We start from the raw sequence: 19,601 nt of genomic DNA, 5'->3' as shown, positions 1-19,601 counted from the left end.
GGTGATTATGCAAACACCAGGTCTTGAATTGGTAATGGAAGCTGGGGAATATGTAGAAGACAACTGTGTAGTAAAGGAAAAGAAGAAGAAGAAGAAAAAAAACGAGTAGAAAGTTTGTTTCTGGACTCTGAAATCAGTCCTGACACTCAGTGCTGTATAGTAGCCCATTAAGCAGTTGAAGGACAATAGCTGTCCTCCTGTTTGATCATTTATCCTCCGGATCTCGTTGTTATGCTCGGTGCCTAAGATCACGACGACTGTAGAATATCAATGGCCTTGAAAGTGGCCAAACTAGGTAAAATAATTATTCTTGGCTCTATTTACACTCAGACAAAATATTGTTTCATAAGCCCACGTTGTTTATCTTCCACATGAGGTATTGGAGCAATAACCTTGTTTTGATCAAACATAATGAAGCAAGTTCTAGTGCCATATGAAAGCATAAGATTTCAAAAGCACAAGCTGAAAAGACCCTTGATATTGATTCATGCCTGTGGGTGTTACAATCCACACAGAAAAAGTAGGACAACTCAACCTGTGCAAGGTGAAATGACAAAGTGTGCTTTCCCTCTCTTATTCTCCTAAACATACCAGCTGTATCAGTGAAAGGACCACAGGGGGAGGACAGCAGATATAATTCATCTCATCCCCTTCCTTAATCATCGGTAGTAGTTTCCCCAAAGCCACCGTCATGGATAACACATAGGGAAAATAACACTGTCATTGTTTTCTCAGTGTGATATAAAAAAGCTTCCTCTTTAAAAAGGAGATTAAGGTGCTTTACAAGTACAATGCCTGGTCAAAGTGTCCAAATTTAGTTCAAAAAGTTAGTTTCAGGCAGTTATATGGGTTATGAGTCTCTTCTCAAACTGCTTAACTAATACTAAAAACTAATCCCAGATTTTCTTTTCTGAAAGACTTTCATCTTTTCAAAATGGTACTGAAAAGCATTAAAAAATGCACCTGGGTATATTCTCTGAATGATCTTACTGTAAAGACCCATGTTGGAGCACAAAAGATGATATATTAAATGTCAGTTATGTAAGTGGGGTCAAAAAAAAGAAGAAGAGATTTTATATATATATATATATATATATATATATATATATATATATATATATATATATATATTAAATTGATAAACATAGAATTATTATTATTTTTAAATAAATTATTTTGTGTTTACAGTAGAAAAGCATACAGAAATGACATGAGGGTAAGTAAATAATATAGTAAAACATTCATTTAATCTAAATCATATAATTTTTTTCATGTTACAAAGGATTTTTATTTCAAACTACTGCTGTTTCTTATTCTCGTTTCCAATCACAGAATCCTAAAATAAAATGTATCACTTCCTCTACAAAAATATACATCAGCTCAGCTATTTTTAATATAGACAAAAATAAATGCAGCTTTTCACAACAAATCGGCATATTAGAATGGTTTCTGAAGGATAGTGACATTCATGGTTGGAGTAATGGCTGCTAAAAATTAAACTTTGCCATCACATGATAATTATCTATACAAGTAAAAAGATCAATAATTAAAATAGAAAACAATTATTTTAAAACTGTAATATTATTTCATAATATTATAGTTTTTCTGCATTTCCGATGCAGACTTGATGAACATATAAGAACCAACTCCAGACTTTTAAACATATACTGTAGAGCACTTAACAGAGAAAAGAACAAAGGCCCTAATGCTGGTATTTATTAAACACTGGTATGTCCTCTCATCGACCAGCGGCCACAGTGATATCTATCTCATTCAATTATTCTGCCCACATGGGCATATTGCTAAGTCCCTTTCAGTCTCATGTGCTTGATTAGTCTTCAGTTCATGCTTGATTTGCCCTTTGCTGTGCTTCAACCTGGGGCCAGTTGTAACGGATAACAACACACCAATTAATCTCATCATTGTGGCAATTAAGTAGATTGAGTGCTCCGATACACACGGGCATCAAAGTGGGTGCCAGGGGGATGGCAAGGGATGGGAACAGTGGATTGATGCTTCCATGAGCCTCCAGGGGCCTGTTGCAAAAGCTGTACGCAAGTTACAACTTAGTCTAGTTAAAACTTTTAGACGTTACCTTACGAACAACTGGTGCAACCGAATAATGTTTAGATTTAGTTACAAACTTGCTAGTGTCTACTAAGCCTCTAGTCTGAATTTAAAGTTCTAATAACTTGCAAATGGCTGGTGCAACAGTACTAACACAGTAGGGACACTAACACAGCTGAAACGGAACATTAGTTTAATACTACATAAACTGTGCTCTAATAAAATGGGATATTTTAAGCAGGGAGCTTCTCCCTTCCTGAGTTAAACCAGATTCCATTAGTGTGGCTTGTTAGCTTCGGTCAAGTTTGCTCCATGTGGTGATAGAGTGTGTTGGTAGCAGAACCTGATTTTAACGAGTGAGACATGTTCCTGGGACAACATCTTTGTTGTCCCTGGAACAAGATTGCGACTAACCAATCAGATTTGAAGAACCAGTTTATAGATTTAGTGAAGTTTGCGCTTAAAATTATGCACTGTTTGGTGCTTGTACATCATTGTCATTCATCTATCATTTCCTCAGATTCTAGGGATTACTCATGGTTAAGGTTAGGTTTAGGTGTAGGGATATGGTCAAGAATATATTTTGGGAATAAAATGTTGTTCCAGGGTCAACAAAATATGTTGACCTAGGAACACATCTAACTCAGCAAAATCAGGACGTGCGTGTTGGTAGACTGTTTTGAAGTATCTTGTTTATAGGCAGCAATGATATTGTACAGCCTGAGTGTAGACTTACTGTCATAGTGCTCCTAAGAGGGTCTGGGTTACAGAGATTTTAACTAACTTTCCCTAGCGTAGTTAAGCTCTAGCATGACAGCGAAAACGTTCTCTGCCTTCATTTCTCTATTCATAATTGCTACTTTTTTTCTTCAATCTCTAGTGTCTTTTTTAAATTGCAGTGTGCAAACTTTTTTAACAATGTAAAAAACGAATGAACAAATTAATACAGACACAAGCACATTTTAAAGTAAAAAACAAAACAAAACAAATACCCCCCCCTCCCAAAAAAAAAAAAAAACAACATGAACAAAAACAAGATAAGGCCACATGACATGGAAATGACAATTAATAACAAAACAAATTAAATTATATTATTAAAAAGACATGTTGTGTTGACCCCATTTCCAAACAGGTCAAATTCCAATAATCTTTCTGTGCGTTATGATTCATTTCTTGTTTCCCATTCATTGCCCTCTCTCTCTGTTTTTTCCGTCTTTTTCTCTTCCTGTGTCTCTCCTTTGTCTCTGCTCTTTTGCCATGCTCATGTTGGGTAAATGAGAAGTGGCAACACACACAGACACATGTACAGCGTCTGTTCTCATTATCTCAAAGAGAACGGCCTCGTCCCTCAGCCTCAGTGGCACTGTGCAGTGCATTCCAAGAGAAAAAAAAAAGAGATGAATGCACTTAGAGCACTCATCGAATTAGTGCAAGTGCAAACAAACAAAGAATGCTACATTTGACCAGTGACAGAGAATGCTCTTTAAAAGGACAGACAGATTTACTAAGAAACAATTGAAGCTACGGGTTTTCACATTGAACTGATGTCAAAATAGTAAAGTATGATCAAAGTTTTTGATGTATGTAATGTTTGATCCAAAAATTGCATCCTTGGTGAGCATATACATGCTTTAAAATAATATAGCCTATCTTTTATTATTATCATTATTATTATTTTTTAATATAATTGCTTATCACCCATGCCATTCTTTGAGGTATGTAGGCTGTTTCTGTATTGTGGACTGCCTTCTGTAGTGCAGCATGTTAGAAATATCATTACATGAACATAATGAGCTTGTTAAGGAAGAGTTTAACCCATGGGCAAAGGAACTGAGCATTAATCTCTTTGCTTTGGGCTAATTAGGGCAAAATCCCCATACAGAGGCATATCAGCATTGTGACCTCTGTCTCCATCCTCTCATTTAACATTCATAAATGAGCATGAAGACAATTTGCAAATTGTCTGCACAGGCTTATTCTGTTTGAAGACCTGAAGACTGAGCTGAAACAACTATAATGTAAAAACACACGCAACACCACTTAGTGGTTGCTCTGTTTCAATAAATTCAATAAGATGACATACAGTAATGGAAGTACATCAGTGGCCTCCATGTTTATGTTCAGTAATGACAGCTTGACTTATTCACCTAATACAGCAGTAGGAAGCAACTGAGCAAAAATGCTGACAAATTAGACCCTTAATTGAGACTGATTTTAAGAAATGTAGCACATGCTGGTTTCATCTGTCACCTCTCCGTCATTAGTTATCCTAAATTGACTTTTAATTTTTTTTTCACATCAATATTAGAGTTCCATTAACAGTTTTTTTTTAATATACCCAGTTTTTAAAAATCTTAATGCTGAAAATATTTTTTCTTGTGCTGACACAGTATGATCAATGTATTCTTTTCAATGTTTAAACATTTTAAATGTGTAAAGTTTACTTGGATTAGTCTAACCAAGTCAACTTCCCTTTCAACACTGCAAAAAATAGAACAAAACATAGCATCCCTAATTCAAAATACAATATCCAGATTTTGTCAAGTCATACCTTTCTAAATAATTTGCTGAAAATAAAACAAAACTTTTAGACATTCTTACTAAAAAAAAAGAGAGACAAAATACTCTTGTACAGAATATGCCTTCAATAGATTTTTGAGGAGGTGATTATAGATTTTCTTACTAGTCAGTAGACTAACCCCAATTGATAAAAATCTATCTAGTATTTGATTCTTAGTCACCCTTATTTGAATATGTGTCATATTCTGACTGGGATCACTGCAAATCCAACAGAATGGCAGCTTCCCATTTCTCCCTCACTCGTGAGACCGAAGCAGCCGTGAAATATGGTCACCAGCAAATTGAGATTCATCAGGCGGCCTGTCTTGCTCACTTGAATCTATATTCAATTCTGGGGCATCCGTTATGGCTGAGGCAGTTCAGGACAAGCTGATATTGTGAGGGTGAAATTGTGCTTGGATAAATAAACTTACAAGCATAATAAAACCCAAATAAAATATATATCACAGCCTCAATAACAGAGAGAATCTTGAACTCAGTTTCTTGAAGAAATAGAAAAAAAAACTTTAACTGCAACCAGGTGGAATGCTGCAAGTATGTCACATAGTAGTTTATTCATAAATATGAGAATACAAAATGAGTATTTTTTGTCAGGTCGCAAATCATGTAGTATATTATTCTAAGAGTTACATCAGCTATATACAACATTCATGATAGTGTTTCTGTTAAAATGTGAGAACATAAAGAATGTTTCTCATTAATGGCTTTAAGGATGTTGTCCTAGTCCTATGGAAAAACGGTACAGGTGAAGTGTAACTGCCCATCCTCTTGAGAGCGATTGAGATTGAGATGCACCTCTGCCATAGAAGAGACAAACTAAATGAGAACACATGCCTAGATAAGCACAAAAAAGGATTGCCTTAAAATCACAGGCAGTAGCAATGCCACTGTTAAAAGAATAGTCACAGTTTTCTCAGCCCTAGAGGCTTATTCAGCACAATGCAGGCTATTAAACAAAGTCTTCCTGTGTGAAACTGGATTCCCTGTCTAGCTTTAGATACTCACAATGTTTCTTCGCATGCGACGTGAGATGAAACAAACGTCTCTGTAATTTTATGGTTATAGCAGTGCTTATTTCCCCCTCACTTAGTCAGAGTCAATAATTATTAGCATACTGTGATGTGAAAGGTGAGACAGGTTGTGACACAAAGCAAAGCAAAAGACAAACAAAGGAATGATGCCAAGCCTTGAAAATAAATAACGGGAAGAGAAAATGACGATAGCATATTCAGAAGGGATTTGAAAGTTTTCTAGTAATGCAGACGCGACCTTGTTTATAGAGTGCCCTTGCTTTTTGCATGCATATTTCACCTCTCTTTGTACACCTCGTTCTCAAACATCACCTGATACAAAAATGTCAAATATATTCAACACCAACAATCAACCATAAAGGTGTTCCACATTCACACTGGAAAGTTAATACTTCCTGTGCCCTTCAAAGGCATGCTAAAGGATGCTCACATCTGCACTTTACTACTCTCATATTTATTCAAGGTTTGCTCTCTGTCTCCTTGTGTGCATAAGTTATTTATTTTGCTTGTTTAACCTGTACTAACATTCAGAGGTGTAGGAATATCAAAAAGGTCTCTCATAATATCAATATAAAGTTAGCTAATGAATATTAATTAAGTGACATAACAATTGCCCCTTAGTTTTGAAAGGCAGGTAAATTGGCACTAGTACAAACATGCCTGGAAAAAGGTATACAGGTATACTGTATAGTTTTAATCAGAGTAATTGGTGGCAGAATCAAACTAAAAATGTAGTGAGATACAATATATCATGACAGTATATCATTACTTTGGCTTGGCTCATGAATATTATTTAGCTGGCATAACAAAAGTCACATAAGTGAGCACTAGTACAGGGATGTCAAATGAAGTCCAGAATCAATCACCAATACTGGGGTAAAATGAAAACGAGCATGTTGCTCAATTCACACACCTGAGGGCTTTACATTACATAAACATGATCATCAAGGAATATTAAGCAAATATTATCAAGAAAAAGAGAAAACTCTGATTGTTTTGAGCTGGATGACTTTAGCTAATAAACCATCCAAAACTGAAAACAAACAAACATAAATATATATAAAAATATATATAAACAGTATTGTAATCTAATAAATGTTTATTTAGTAATAATGGTTTCCACACCCCTTCTAACATGTGACTTTTCCATATTCATCTCACTTGTGATTGGTCTCGCCACACAATTCTCATTGCACAATGAGTTGTTGCTACAAGTGTGATTGCATCATATAATAATTGCTGTTAATAGTGTTCATCATCTGGTTGACTACGTCTTGTATTAATTTTTCTGAACATTTCTGCCATATGCACATAAACTGACAGTCACCACTGATAAGCTACTAATAGATATTGTAGAACCTTGATTTTCTGTAAAGTTGCTTTGCAATAATTTGTATCGTAAAAAGCGCTATACAAATAAACTTGAAGCAGATAAGGGAATACAAGGATCAGAGTGAACAATGGTCAGTAAAATGCCAATCAATACCCATGCTTGATTAGTTAATCTGCACTCTGAACAACAGTTTTAATATCTTCTCTCAACTGGCCCTCGAAAGGGATTTGTTTATTTAGTATCTTAAGCCTCGGAGTCATTTACACATATTAGCATCACACCTGACTGAATATCCAGAGCAGGACAACAAACTGCTCCAGGAAGGGATTTCTGGAACAAAATGGAGATGGTGAATGCAAAGTGGAGGGTAGGAGAACTGACATGACAAATTCATTGGAGATGAACATCTCAGCATTTGCCATGAGCTTTGGTTGAGTGCAATGAGTCACTTTGACAAGACGTCACATCAGATGTTCAAGAAGAATGGGATGTCTTTCTATGTTTAGAACCAAATTGGTGAGCATATTCGTCTTGTTTTTAATGAAAAGGTATTTCTACTGAAAAATGCAAGGTACTTCAGACAGACACAATACTTTCAGCAACTTTTAGACTGTAGTATGACATGAGTTAACATACAAATTAGAAAACACAATAACATGCTATTGACATATCTTTTTAAAGATAGAAAAACCCAACCAAACAACACTTGTTTGAGAGGAAAAAAGTGTGTAATTATTGTACTTATTATGATAAATATAAATAAATATTGTCTGATCGAGAACGAAGGAATTACCGAGACCTCCAAAACACCAACTCCTAAATGAAATCACGATCCCTATCATTATTAGAGAGAGGGAGGCTTTTGAACAAGGTGACCTGTTTGCTGTGCACTAGTCAGATAACTGAAGCTGATTGGCATGTCATTTGCATAATCAGGGCATACACTGGGTGTCGGTTGGAAATCCAGCACTGATTTCCGCCACTCCACTCACCGTGTGGATGCATGGTGCAATCAAGCCTGAGATTAAAGGTCTTCCAAAGATTAATCTCAAACCACTGCACCTCTGCTTACACCGATGAATGCCGATATCTGAATCTGATATGCAATATGTAGGTTGATGCAGAGGGGAAAAAATAATTGGAGAAAAAAAACAAACAAACACAATAAACCTACAACAAAACACAAACCTACACTACCGGCAGAGAACGAAATTAGGTCAGTCATTTTCTTTCACGTTCACCCTTGAGATCTCCAGCCATCATGCTGTGACTGTAACATTGCATACGTGACTATACTACCATTTGAGTTTCATTTCCTGCTCATTACAAACCTCCAGCTCTGTAAAATATAGTCAGAATGTATTTGTGATTCTTTTTCTAAATCTCACTATGGCAGCACATTTGATTAAATATTAGTCGATAACAACTGCAGCTAGATTTGAGAGTAGGAACTGGAAAATCTATAGCTCTGCCAGAGCTCATTATTTTTATGATTAGCTTTTTATCACCAATGTAATAGCACTCTCATTCGTAGGCATTGGTTCTTATGGTTTAGTATTGTTCTTGAAGGTGTACGTTTCATAGAAGTGACTGATTTAAAATATTTCAGGGGTCATGTCATGTCAGAAGATGCACAACACTGATTATCTCACTGAGCTCTAGTAATAAATGTCAATAATATATTCCAGCTGAAATCACACTTTATTTATTTATTTATTATTATTATTATTAATATTATTTAGATTCCAGAAATACATTTTTTTTATTTGGGTGTCACCAAATTATGAAATTAATTAATTCAATCTTCAATTCAGACCAGATTATTCCTAACAGTTTGTATATCTCTAAATTGTTGGTGAGCAAATAAGTAAACCAACCAACAAACAAACAAACAAACAAACAAAATAAAATACATGTAAATGAACTAACTATATTACTAAATACTTAATTCTAGTTATTTCAGTTCAGACCAGTTTTCAGATTATTCCTAACAGTTTGTATATCTCTAAATTGTTGGTGTGCAAATAAGTAAACCAACCAACATACAAACAAACAAAATAAAATACATGTAAATGAACTAACTAAATTACTAAATACATAATTCTAGTTATTTCAGTTCAGGACAGTTTTCAGATTATTCCTAAATTCTCTAAATTGCTCATATGTAGGAGTCTTTATTATTATTTTTTAAATCCTATCAAAACACTGATTTTGTATGTTACTGTACTTACTCTAACATTTGAATACAAACAATCACCTATTATGATTCATACAAAACCTGTGGGGGGGAAAAAGTGTCATCTTTAGCTTGAAGCAACATGTGGCCTTCTTCACTCTTCATATATCTGTGTACATTGCCAGTGTCAAACAAACAAACAAACAAACATTTTTTGGAATAAGAGCAGGTGATAATTCACTAATACAATAAAGGTAAACCACGAGAAACAGTTCCATGAGCTTAGAAAACTTTACAGGAAAGTGCATCAAAAAGCCTTTATCAAAAAGAATCCATTGTGGAAAACTTCATAGTGGCAAACAAATGGCTGAAATCTGATACAAACCATCAGATGAGTGTGATTTCAGGCTGAATACACTGTTGACATTTAGTACTAAGCTCTGGTTGACACTGCATAATCAGTTTTCAAGGATATAGGAGATGACATGACCCCAAAATGATTGTGACTCAGAAAGGTCACTATTAAAAGATTGGAAACGCACATCAGAGACCAACTTACAGTATACCCCTACGTCTCCCATTCAGTGGCCCGCTGTGTGGGTCCCATTCAGCGGCCTAGAGGTGTGGGGTTACACGGACATATTAACTTTCCAATCTTGAGCATATCAGATCTCTCTCAGAGGTCAATGCCAGTGATAATGCACAACACGCTCTGGTACACAAAAACAAGAGGCCATGATTCAGCATGATCAATGATGAATACACCATGAGCAACACATATCTCAATGGCTCTGTTCAAACTGAGATTAAATTTACCAATGATACAGCTCCCTTTTTAATGAACAACCTGCACATTTAGTGTAACACTATGCTGATTGGAGACAAACTGACTAGCTAGCTAAACACCAGGCTGTGAACAAAGCAAAAGCAAAAGCAAAATCATTCATATGTTCAAACTACTCTACTAATATCCAAAAGCTCTTTGTTTTACTGGGTGGGTCCTGACCTTGTTTTTCCTCTCTCAAGGGTACAATTACACATTAACAGTTTCCTTCCAGAATATGTTTATTTTGGACCGCTCAAAAGCACTGAATAAAATGTTGAAATTCCGTATTCATCAAAAAATTAGATCTTCCTGTGCCTGATGTTTGCTGAGGCTTGCAGTCTGCCAATAAAAAATAATATCTCTATTCTTCCTTTTATTCCCATCAAGTTTAAAGTTTGATGAACATGGCATCCTGTCTAGCATTTTAAAGCTTATTCATAACTCTTGGTATGTCAGGTGTATCATGCTACCTAGCATCCTTCACATACTGTAGATGACACAACACAAACAGAGTGCTTGCGTTTGGTTTGTATCAGTTCAGAAAGACTGTAGTTGTACTGTTGAAAGTAAAGAAAGAGAGATATACTGTAGATGATTCTTGTACACACCATACAGCACTTGTTTCTCGCTCTTTATGCTATATAAGCTTTGACATTCATTAGCCTACCTTAGCTCAGATTAATGGATTGAAATGGCTGTTCCCACTGATTAGATTCTCATTACTGCCCTGACCTGTTGGTCAGTTAACATCCTCAGTGACACAGACAGACAGACATGCATGCACACACACACGCACACACACACACACACACACACACACAATAAATAAGCAGGATTCATTAAACAGTAGACCAAGAAAACAAACAAATAAACAGATGACCTACTGCTTCCACCAGGGGCTCTTTCTTCGTACGGCGCTAACTCAGTTAGCTGGATTTGACTGTTGATGATTTGGCATGATCTTGGATTGTTTGGTTTTTCGAAAGCTCATCCCAGAGTTGCTGTTATAGCAACAAGTCCATAAGCTTTTTTATTACAAGTGTATCCTACCGATCCAGGGACAATAATTTAAAATAATAATAATTTAAAAATAAATTTAAAAATAATATAATAATGTCATGTAATGTCTTTAGTAATATAGACACAGCCAGTTCTGTTCAAATACGAAATTAAATTAATTGCTAATTACTACATCAAACTAAAAATATAAAGCTTGTACAAATATTAGAAATCTTGAATATAAAAATTGGGATTCATGTAAAAAAAAAAAATAAAGTAAAAACATAAATGAACATTTATGTAGTTTTGTTCGCTTGGCTGTTTCCTTATAAAAGTCCAGAAATTGGTTACGTTTTTCGTCAGGTGTCTTTTTTAATTATATGATGTCATTACATTGCTGTATTGCCGGCAGCCAATCGCTGCATTGCTGATCATTGTTTCGAGTATCGATGCATAACCCCTTTTAAACCAACCCATGAACGTGTAATTATCTCAGATAACTCAATCCAGCGATACTAATCATCAACAATAGCATTCAAAGAACCAAATTAGCCATATCCTGATTAGCACGATGATATAATCTTGGATGTGACATTTAATCTTGGATGTAATAAACGACATACCAATAACTGGTCCCAGACATTGAAAGATAAAATATAAAATAAAAATACTACTAATTCTACTTATTATTTTTATTATTATTATTATTAAATAATGTAAATAATAATACTAATTTAATGGCAGTAATTGATTGATTGTTTGATTGTTTTGAAGTCCTATAAAACAAACATTATTGGAGTACATTTTGCAAGAAAATATTATTTTAATCTTTTCACTTCAAAATGTCATATTTAAATCAATGAGGTCTTTTTATTTGTTCCTTTGCAGTTATTTTAGAAATTTAGTGGAAAGTTCTGAGTGAAAATTGCTTTCATAATTTTTTTTTTCAGCAATATACTACTACTACTACTACTACTACTACTTATTACTATTATTATCATCATTCATTTCTTTATTGCTCTTATTATTATTATTATTATTATTTAATCATTTAAATCATTACTTATGTACTACATGAGTACAATTTAACTACACTCTTTCCTACAATGGATGCATGTCATGGCTTTATACTGTAAGCACTTTTGGAGGACAGAATTACTAAGAGGAGAGAACAAATTTGCATTAAGTTTAATGTTGAGTGAAAAATGCCCTAACAATACGAATAGAAATAAATACTGAAAGGAAAAATGTGTGTAATTTCATTAGCTTCAGTACAGCTATTCAGGTTTGGCAGCAAATAGTTTCAAAATGTAAATGTTGATTTAATAAGCAATTAATTTTAAGCTCGTACCTTTGAAATTGGCAAGAGTGAGGATGATAAAAGATTAGAATCAGCTGTAGTGAGGCACTGGGTAATTGCCTTTTCGCTGTAAAAAGCTGGGCTTGTTTGTGCACAGCTCAGACAGGAGTCAGCTGGCGGTTAATTGGTGCAGTTCTCCTGGGCAAAGGTTGATGATGTCATAATAGTGCATACAGTATACGTGAAGCTCCTGATGAAGTCTGATTGTTTTTTCGATGAGTGTGAGTACAGATCAATAGGCTCAGTGTCTCTTGGCCAGAAAACTGAAAGTGTCCCTATATTATTAAATAAAAGCCAGATGGCCAGTGCATTAGTCAGGTAGAACCAATGAGTGGCACTGGGTGAGTGCAGCGCTTCAGAACAGTATTATTTCTTAAATATGATGCATTCGTTTTCACGTGTGAACATATCAAAAGATAGGAAACTCTACTTTAACTTTCCGAAGAAAGAAAAACATCAAAACAACAAGTACTGTGACTTAAAGTACTGTGACTCATTTACTCACCTACAAGTCATTTTGAATCTGTACAACATTCTTTCTTCTGGTGAACACAAAGATATTTAGAGGAAAGTTTCAATTGTTTCTGTCAACTGGGTCTGAAACAATATTATATCTCATTCACTTTCATATGGACACTTTACATTAACCCTGCATCTGATTATGCCTACTTCTCATACGTAGGTAGGTGAGAACTGTATGCCAGAGCTGTATGTCTGAATTTGTATTATTCAAAGACAGTAGTTGATTTATTACATCTATCAAGATTCTGAAGTGCACATCTATGCACACTTTTCTGTCTCGTGAGGCCACAGGAGAGGATTTGTGAATGGCAGTGAAAAGACGCAATTGACAGTGGTGGGTCACATGACAGCGAAAACATGGCAGATGTGGTACTAGACAAATTCATATATACTGTAAACATGCTATTTAATGTTTGAAAAGCAAATTTAAAAGCAAATGCAAAACCTACTATGCAGTATGCAATTTCGGACCCAACATGCAAGTAGATCAGAAAGTAGGCCCTGTTCGATATCAAATGATAGACACTAAGGCCCTGTGGACATATTGGATGCACAAGACCTTAAGTACACATCAAGAGTGCCAACTTAGACAGGGCCATACCCTTAATTTGCACCAAACATTTCCTAGTTTTCAATCTCGCTCTTTATAAAAGGGTTGGGTTAAACAAAGTGCAGAAACTAAAATACATACTGAGTGCACTGCACCTTGTTATATACCCACATGGTCATTAGAGAACCTGCCAGCGCAGAAGATGAAATTCCACACTTAATCCTGAAAAAATCCTTCCCAAAATACAATAACATGAACATGCTGCAATTATACCCACCGACTATTCTTCATACATCACCATCAGCCATGCCTTCAAGGCACTGACTGAACCCACTTAGCGGATCCATTCATCTCAGGAAGGATTAAATAATCACCACTATTAATCTAAAATAATACAATGGACTAAAGTTAGGCACCAAACTCTCCAGAAATCACTGACCTGTGCCTCAGCCAATCTCTTTAAACATGCGTTTTCTACAAGAACAACATGATTACGCAATTGGCAGGCAGACAAAACCACAAACTAATCAGCTATACCTTCACCGCACCATACTCGCCATCACCTCTTCCTTTCTAAACGCTGTGACCCAGACAGACCTGGCTGTATCAGATGACCCACCTCTGTCGTATCCATGTGGTTAATCCTGTTCCTCACCTTTTAACAGGTCAATCATGGCTGGTCACTCGCTGGCAAGCACAAGCTTTGTAATCCGCTAGATACGGCAAGCTTCTGTCATCTTTTTGCAAAAGTTTCTCTCTAGTGCAACAAAAGTTTGAAAAGTTAGTTTATAATGTCTCTCTGTTAGCGGGATCTGGACTCCGTCTCCTTACTCGACTGATCACCTCTAGTTTTCCCTTTTTCTAGTGTTAATGCATTCACAGCAGGAGCACATTAAGAAAGAATCAATTTGTCAGTCGGTAGAAGAAGGGAAGGGGGTCAAGAGGGAGAGTATATGCGTGTGTGTGTGTGTACATCGGGGTATAGTGTATATCATGGCTCTCTCTCTCTTCATATCGGATATCTCTGCTTTCGGCAGCCTTAAAAGAGTTGGTGACGCGAGCTGGTGGCTCATGTGCAAATTAAATGGAGAGACAGAAAAATGCATTATTGATGCCAGCGGAGGCTGAAGTGTCTCGCTTACAGAGCCGGCTCTGGTTCCCACACGGGGTAATTAATCCACAATCCTGAGCCAGCCATGAATGGCCCATCCATAGAAGAACCTTCTCTCTCCACTAGAGAACTCCCTCCACCGGCTGCAGAAAATAGGTCACCTGCCATAGGGCTAGTCAGTGAGTGTGTGCACGTACGTATGTGCGTGACGCGCCGATGGGACTGCTCAAAAACAGAGCACATTTTTCTTCCAGATTTGCAGTGCAGGTTAGTATTGACAGTTGTTGCATGTTTTTCTGGTACCTAATGTTGCTGTGTAACATTTTAAGCCAAGGGCAGATAAAATGGCTAAAATTCAGGACAGGTACAGGACTTGTACGAGGATGGCTCCTCTGAATTAAGTACAGATTCTGGTCTTCTGGATATCTGGATTGATTTTTGTGTTACCAGGCATCTCCCTAGCTGATTATCATTTATTCTTTGAAATTGTTTTAGAAGTTAATAGGAAATTACAAAAAGCCACACAATAATTATTTTGAATATGTTTTACAAACACTTTGCAACATTTAATTTTTTCTCTCCACAAAGAACCACAAACAGAAACCACAAAACAAAGGTCCAATGGTCCATAGCTGTCATTTGCTCCAGTAGTGTAGAGTAGATTAAGAAATATTTGACAGACTTTGAAGGATTTAGAAAGACGAGCTGAACTGGCCTGAGCTTCTAAAGTTATTTTCTTTGCAAATAATTCTGAGTAAAGCAGCTTACAAGAAAGTGCATGCACGTTAACACTTACTTCAGTAACTAAGGATTCAAGATAGATTCAACAAACAAAACAGCACATTTATGTCCAGCGGGCCATTTTCCAAAGCCCTTTCACCTCCCCCTCTGTGAAGTTCTGAGAAAGGTCACAGGCATCTAGACAGGAACAAAGGCAAAGAGATGAGAACGAATAAGAGATTTATAATAGGGAGGATGAGTTCATCTTTGAGGAGTTTGGTCAAGAATATGGCTACACAAAAATTTTTAATAGAATAGAAACCATGATATGGCTATATGTAATAACTAATCCGCAAAACCGCTATGATTTAAATTAATAAAACAATTATACGTTATGTTTCCAGCAGTCGCTAGGGATTTCTGCTTTAGTTGAGCTTGCCTTACATGATTTGAATGCAGTTGTTATTATTGCTTCTATCATTAAATTAACATGAAGACATTCTAACTAATAAACAGAACCAAGACCTTTAAGTCTGCAATTCAGTTTTGGGACAACTTTGGGTCAACATTTTTTTAGTCTTTCTATTGACCAAAAAAAAAAAAAGTTATAATCACAATGGAAACATTTGTCTGATTATTTGCAATCACATCGTGCAGCTGTAGTCTAATGCTCTCCCATCCTGAGCCTCAGCCTCAGTTGAGAGTACAAAACGAATAATTGACACTATGTGAGAACTCAATGCCTAAGAAAAACAACAGGAATTCCATATGAACCAACACATAAAGGAGAGAAAATGAGAGCTGAGGGCTGAAATACACACGTGTTTAACCAGCAGCCGGTGAGTGGGTGGTAGATTTTACACCTCCTCACAACATCTGCACTTCCAACATGTGTGTTTATGAACAGCAAAAAATACCGTTCTTCTCATAAATTTACATACTCCTTCCAAAATATTTAAGATATTATTTGATATTTAAAAAAAAGTGTGTCTATAGGCATCTATACGATGTAAATATAGTTTAGATTGAAAATTTAAAAAAAAATCTACTTCAGCATAAGATGAGAAATGGATTGTGGGTCTCATTGTGGGGCAAACCACACACACAGCTGTGACAGTCTCCTTTCATAACTCCCACCCACCATTTCAAACCACCAGCAAGTTTTTTTTTTTTTTTTTTTTTTTTTTTTTTTTTTTTTTTTTTTTCTGATGATCCATCTTTTGACCTGTCGCCAATTAGGCCCATGTCTGTGATGAACTGAACAAATTAAGTTGTGCATGTTACCTCGGGCAGGAATGCATCTTAAAATGGCATAATGCAGTTTTCCAGAGCTAAACATGCTTTGTTTCTCATGCATTCATTGCTGCTTGGAAATAGGGCATCACTCACTTGAGACAAGCTGCTATACTGCAACATCAGAGCGGTCCTTGTGAAGCATCATAATGAGAGCAAATCCCCTAAATCGTTGTTCCACGATGGTATGTTTTATGGTCACCTGTTTATACCACAAATTAAACTATGAATTAGTTTGTCACACAGAGGTTCAGTTAATGTAAAAGCTTTAAACTAAGTACTGTTTGTTCTAAATTAGTCTTACGAACTAGAATTATGGTGACTTCTATTAGTTATAACTATTTACAGATATATATGGAGTCCCCCCCTCCCCCAAAAAATCTAAATGCAAATAAATACTTATTAAATTTATTAATAATAATAATAAAAAAATCTAAATATAAGCTATAGAATCAAGACTTTAAATTCATTTTAGTAAATCCAGATGCACAATCATATTTCTGATATGACAAAATAGCAAATAGTAGTAGAATGGGAAGAACACTGAAGAGGGCAGAATTCTAAAATTAGATTTGAATGCTGTGCAGGCCCCTTCTTTTGCATTCCTAAAAAATTAGAGAAAGTGTAATTGACTAATTACAAGGGTTGTTTTTGTCAAACCTTAGATTGCATTAACACTCACTCATGTAAATGTATCCTGATGCGGGAAATCAGATCTGAGAACCAGGCTGATTTTGATTAGACTTTAAGAGCTGTGATCTAAATAAAAGTCAGGTGCAGCATCTCGTCCTGTTTCTGTGACTCGAATAGGCCAAGAGAAATAAATCATAAAAAAAGCATCATCCAAATTTCAATGAGTCACTTATTTTATCACTCAGCATCAAACAACTGCAATACCCTCAAACAAAAGAGTATAAGCATATTTCACTTAACGCATGAAACACACACACATCATAGTCCCTTCACAGAACAATCCACTGTGGTCATGAAAAGCTATAAACAAAAAAACTAACAAATTAAACTAAACTAAACTAAAAACTATACCCTATACTGAAAATACACAAGAAAATACACAATACATATATTAAGCTTTGGAGTAAACATACTCCTCTAAACAGCAGCACATGGTGATGCAGGGATTGAAGCCGAAGACGCATGCTTGTTTCAGAAACAGCCATGTTTCCTCCCCACTGACCCACTGGCTTGTCAACAAGTCATATACTTTTGTTTTTATGATTAGCTGACAAGTAAAAATGTGTAGCTCAGCAAGCCCTAGCATAGGGCATGAAATAACTAAAGTGCATTTGATGTATCCCTTTATACTATATCATGTCACATGTCACCACTTCACATAAGCAGAAGTAAGTCTATGCACTTGAAAACATGTTTACCATATTTTCTTTGAATATTAATGGGATTTGCATATAAAAACTCCCAACTTGTGTATAAACAGAGCCCATCAAAGATCTGTCTTATTATGCACAATGCCTTATACAATTTTAATGTCATAGTTAAATAATTCATATATTAACTTTTAATACTGTTTGTAAATATTCCAAGGCCAATATTTATAGATGCTGCTTGTTACTGTCAGTTTTCAATTGGATTTTCCTCAATTTCAAATAATAGCACTGTAAAAATCTACGGCAGCAGGGAAATACCTCACAAACCAGAGGCTCCCTGTGTTGCTCTTCACTAAGCGCTGCACTGATTGTTGGTCTGAGATGAAAGTGTTTAATCTGTGCTCAGGTTCTGAAGATCATCCACCCCTCTCCCATTTGAACGCTCTCCTGGGGTCATGGTTAACATCAGCCCTCAAAAACTGTAGAGCTGCTGAGTCATCCGCCTTCCCCCATGGCATGATGCCTCATTCAGTTTGATTCCTCTGCCTCAACCATAGAATTTTTTACTGTGGCTGAGACTTCTCAATAGAAAATTTAGTGGTTCAATCCTACCACTGTAAATAAAGGCAAGTCAGTATTCGTTCTGTTGCTGTTTTAGTGCTTGTCCCTTCCCCCACCAGATGACAGGTTGGTGACAGATTGTTTAATATACACTCTTAAAAATAAAGTTGCTTCACAATGTCTAGAAGAACATTTTTGTCTAAATGGTTCCATAAAGAACCTTTAATATCCAAAGAACCTTTCTGTTCCACAAAAGGTTCGCTGTGGAAAAAGAAGGTTCTTCAGATTACAAAAAGGTAAGAAAGAGATGCTTCTTTAAATAACCTTTATCTGAATGGTTCTTTGTGGAACCAAAAATGTTTCTTCTATGGCAACGTTTGAAGAACCTTTTGTAGCATCTATATTTTTAAGAGTGTACATGTTTGTGCTCATCTATCCAGACTGATTGCTTCCATGTTAATGGGCTGTGTGTGACTTAATTTCTCTCTAATGAGAGTGTCCTTGAGAGGTCTAGCATTAGTGAGAGTTGGTAAGATTGCTCATTTAGTTGCTAGGATGTTGTCCCTGCTACACTTCCTAGAATTCATCACAGTTTTCATTCTGTAATGCAAAAACAAAAGTGAACCTCGGAAGTGGTTTGAGAAACGTGAACCTGGCTTGTGGTTTGAGATAAGCTTTCAATTGACAATTCCACACTTAATGTTTGTTTGCTTTATCGAAGCTTGACAGGATTGGATGTTTGACTGATTTGTGCTGTGGTCAGGGGGACTGTGATTTTTCTCACAGATCTAAAAAAATAAAATACAAAAGTACAATCACTACATTTCATGAGTTCACACTTACATATAATTTGATGGAGTTTAGTGATGCATATATGGTGTGCTGTCCCGGGAAAGGGCTCCGAGCTCTTTTTTAAATAAAAAGTAATGTATAATGTATTTTGCTTATAAAGCCAATGGCCTGAATGTACAAGAAAACCATAGACCACTTTGTTAAAAATACGTTTGGGAATCAAGAGCCAGTTCCATAAAAAAATAAATAAAAAAATTAAAATTAAATTAATAATAATAATAATAATATTAAGCCAAAAAAGGCAAAATATTTAGTGGTCTTTTTAAGTGGTCTTAAC

At 35.8% G+C, this 19,601-nt stretch overlaps 1 protein-coding gene across 1 annotated transcript in view; it reads right to left on the bottom strand.

Moving 5' to 3' along the window:
• Positions 1–19,601, bottom strand: part of LOC113091086 (leucine-rich repeat and immunoglobulin-like domain-containing nogo receptor-interacting protein 2) — a 157,264-nt gene that overhangs the window by 113,672 nt on the left and 23,991 nt on the right. The gene's annotated exons all lie outside the window — the stretch shown is intronic.

This window comes from Carassius auratus, unplaced genomic scaffold (assembly GCF_003368295.1).
Source record: "Carassius auratus strain Wakin unplaced genomic scaffold, ASM336829v1 scaf_tig00214077, whole genome shotgun sequence".
Classification (NCBI taxonomy): Eukaryota; Metazoa; Chordata; class Actinopteri; order Cypriniformes; family Cyprinidae; genus Carassius; species Carassius auratus.
Note: the sequence above shows the minus strand (reverse complement) of the source record. Positions and strands in the feature narration are given on the sequence as shown.